This window comes from Triticum dicoccoides, chromosome 2B (assembly GCF_002162155.2).
Source record: "Triticum dicoccoides isolate Atlit2015 ecotype Zavitan chromosome 2B, WEW_v2.0, whole genome shotgun sequence".
NCBI lineage: Eukaryota > Viridiplantae > Streptophyta > Magnoliopsida > Poales > Poaceae > Triticum > Triticum dicoccoides.
The window spans coordinates 802,214,448-802,218,176 of NC_041383.1; the positions used below are offsets into that span (position 1 = coordinate 802,214,448).

Sequence of the window (3,729 nt, forward strand, 5' to 3'; positions counted from 1 at the left end):
AGCCCGATGACGTCCCTCGTACTCCGATCTAGCCCAGTGCTGAGGGAGAGTTTCGTCAGCACGACGGAGTGGTGACGATGATGATGTTCTACCGACGTAGGGCTTCGCCTAAGCACCGCTACAGTATTATCGAGGTGGACTATGGTGGAGGGGGGCACCACACACGGCTAAAAGATCAAACGATCAATTGTTGTGTCTATGGGGTGCCCCCTTGCCCCCGTATATAAAGGAGCAAGGGGGTGCGGCCGGCCAAGGGGAGAGGCGCGCCGGGAGGAGTCTTACTCCCACCGGGAGTAGGACTCCCCCCCCCTTTCCTAGTTGGATTAGGACTTGGGAGGGGGGAAAGAGGAGGGAGAGAGGAAGGAAGGGGGGCACCGCCCCCCTCTCCTTGTCCTATTCGGACTAAGGGGAGGGGCACGCGACCCAGCCCTAGCCGCCTCTCCTCTTCTTCGTAAAGGCCCACTAACGCCCATTAACCTCCCGGGGGGTTCCGGTAACCTCCCGTACTCCGGTAAAATCCCGATTTCACCCAAAACACTTCCATCCAAACATAGGCTTCCAATATATCAATCTTCATGTCTCAACCATTTCGAGACTCCTCGTCATGTCCGTGATCACATCCGGGACTCCGAACAACCTTCGGTACATCAAAACATATAAACTCATAATATAACTGACATCGTAACGTTAAGCGTGCGGACCCTATGGGTTCGAGAACTATGTAGACATGACCGAGACACGTCTCTGGTCAATAACCAATAGAGAAACCTGGATGCTCATATTGGCTCCCACATATTCTACGAAGATCTTTATCGGTCAGACCGCATAAAAACATATGTTGTTTCCTTTGTCATCGATATATTACTTGCCCGAGATTCGACCATCGGTATCTCAATACCTAGTTCAATCTCGTTACTGGCAAGTCTCTTTACTCGTTCCGTAATATATCATCTCGCAACTATCTGATTAGTTGCAATGCTTGCAAGGCTTAAGTGATGTGCATTACCGAGAGGGCCCAGAGATACCTCTCCGACAATCGGAGTGACAAATCCTAATCTCAAAATACGCTAACCCAACAAGTACCTTTGGAGACACCTGTAGAGCACCTTTATAATCACCCAGTTACGTTGTGACGTTTGGTAGCACACAAAGTGTTCCTCTGGTAAATGGGAGTTGCATAATCTCATAGTCATAGGAACATATATAAGTCATGAACAAAGCAATAGCAATATACTAAACGATCGGGTGCTATGCTAACGGAATCGGTCTAAGTCAATCACATCATTCTCCTAATGATGTGATCCTGTTAATCAAATGACAACTCATGTCTATGATTAGGAAACATAACCATCTTCGATTAACGAGCTAGTCAAGTAGAGGCATACTAGTGACACTCTGTTTGTCTATGTATTCACACATATATTATGTTTCTGGTTAATACAATTCTAGCATGAATAATAAACATGTATCATGATATAAGGAAATAAATAATAACTTTATTATTGCCTCTAGGGCATATTTCCTTCAAATATATAGCAAATGCAGTGCTGTATAAATTTCAGGTTAGGAAGTGAACAACACAAAATTCATCTACACCTAACGAACAATTAAGACTTAACAACGGTGAACAACGAAAGCCGAACAAAATTCTACATCAGCCATGTTACAGAAAATTCACATATGCTCTTCTAGAAGAACCTATATTGATTGCCAAATATTAAAGTAGGATATGGAAAATAATAGTACTGCTGACCCATGATGAACTGATGTTGTTACTTAACAGGTTATAACTGCTTATTAAGTGATATACTTTAGGCTTTTGTCTTCTTTTGTCAGAAATGTGATATCTGAGAGTTAACTAAATTGATTCTGAAGCGACGGTGACCCATCGGTCTCAGCTCTGCTAGCTTCATATCTGAGAGTTAACTAAATTGATTCTGAAGCGACGGTGACCCATCGGTCTCAGCTCTGCTAGCCCTTTGAAGCTTCGATTTTGAAGCGAAATGACTTGTACTGAATGAGTGTGGCAAAAATTGAATGATGAGCATAGCCCCTAAATCCTCATCCTATTCTTTTTCTACTGAATGTACTGCTTCCCTGTATTCAGCATGACTTGAGCATGCACTGGTAATAATAGAAGCTCTGGTTTCTCAAAACAAAAGCATAGTCGCATATGATTATGCCTCTATACACTGACATGATACAAATCTATGAGTAAGTTGAGCTTATTTTTACACTTATCTGCATACCTACCTATCCAATGGAGAAAACAAAATTGAGTTGATTCAACAAAAGAAAAAAAAATGAGAAGATGCATTACACTAAAAACAAAATAAGAAAAAAAGGAGAAGATGCAATCTCGTATTCAGTCATCTGGTCGCTATTTCTTTGCTTCAGTCTTCTGGAGGTTCAGAGGGAGGTTTAGAGGAACCTTCTTTTTTTCCATGGAGTGTTGGACTACTATGTAGGAGTAGAATCTGATAAAGAATGTCATTCACCTCCTACCCGTAGGAATATATCTGGTAGCAAATATTGTCATTGAGGCCTTGCCAATAATTACCATGCAGCATTGCAGATCTCTACTTTTCATTCCAGAAAAAAGCAGTGCATTCCTACTGCATTTGAATTTGGTTGCATCCTAATCCAATTCACATAGTTACAGTTTTATACGCAGACAAAATAATTGATTTGACCAGGCACGCCATCATCATACTATACAGGAAATAGGCAACATACAATACGGCAAAAAACAGGAGATGCAGAGCTAGGCTCACCGTGGGTGGAGTAGTTGGGCGCCGCAGCGGGTAAATGGAATCGAGGAGGGCGGCCGAATTTGACCAAGGCGATATGCTGACCAAGCCAATTCACAAAACTTTTAGCCACACAAACCACGAAATATCTGAATTCTAGTGGCAAGAAACTTAGCAAGGCGCGTGCTAGATAAATCGTTAAGGACGTGTACCTTTCAATGGGGGATTCAAGGAGGGAAGTCCAGAAGCAGGTCGACCCTGACTCGGACTCCTCTTTGGAGAGCTGATGTACTCCTCTTGCCGCTAGATAAGGGAGCACATCGGCGCGTGGATGACGACGGTTGGGATGGCCAGGGCAGTATGGGGAGGGGGAGTAGTTGGCGGCGGGCAGCGGACGGCCGCGGATGCTGAGAATGGGCGGGCGGCGGCGGCAGCGGAGGCGGAGGAGGAGGAGGATGGGCTGGCGGCGGAGGCGGAGGATGGGCGAGCAGCGGACGGCAGCGGAGGCCCGGCCGTGGTTTGGTCGTTGGGGGCAGGAGGTGCGGGGCGTGGGAAAGATCGTGGTGCGTGAGCAAAGCGTGGTTTTTTTCGAACGGGGTGTGCGGGGGCTTAATTTAATTGCGTGCCTTGTTGTGCTAATCATGGGAGGTTTAGGGACCATCAGATTTTATAGATGAACGGATAGAATTGTTTGGATATGCCCCATAGATTAATTAAAGCAATGGTATGATGGGCAATTAAAGTGTAAAATGCGTTTAGTATGCTGGAGAGATGTAGACCATCAGATTGCAGGTTTCGATCGATAGGATGATCTTGTTCTCCGCCTTTTTTTTTTATAGTGGTAGGTGTTTCCGCTAAAAAGTGCAAGGGCCAAGCGAGAAACACATGTTCTGCTCGGCTCGTTAACTCGCTGATCGGTCCACGTCACAGCGAGGCAGCGACCGGGAGGGGCTATGTATCAGGTTTTTTCTAGGGTAGG

The 3,729-nt window shown here is 45.3% G+C and overlaps 1 long non-coding RNA gene across 1 annotated transcript; it reads right to left on the reverse strand.

The window, feature by feature from the left end:
* Window positions 1-1,894: 1,894 nt before the first annotated feature.
* LOC119368896 lies at window positions 1,895-3,171 on the reverse strand. Its single transcript, XR_005176772.1, has 3 exons — window positions 2,963-3,171; window positions 2,775-2,850; window positions 1,895-2,519 (listed from the first exon to the last, which is right to left on the reverse strand). It is a non-coding gene; the product is annotated as an uncharacterized LOC119368896 (long non-coding RNA).
* Between the last annotated feature and the right edge of the window lie 558 nt (window positions 3,172-3,729).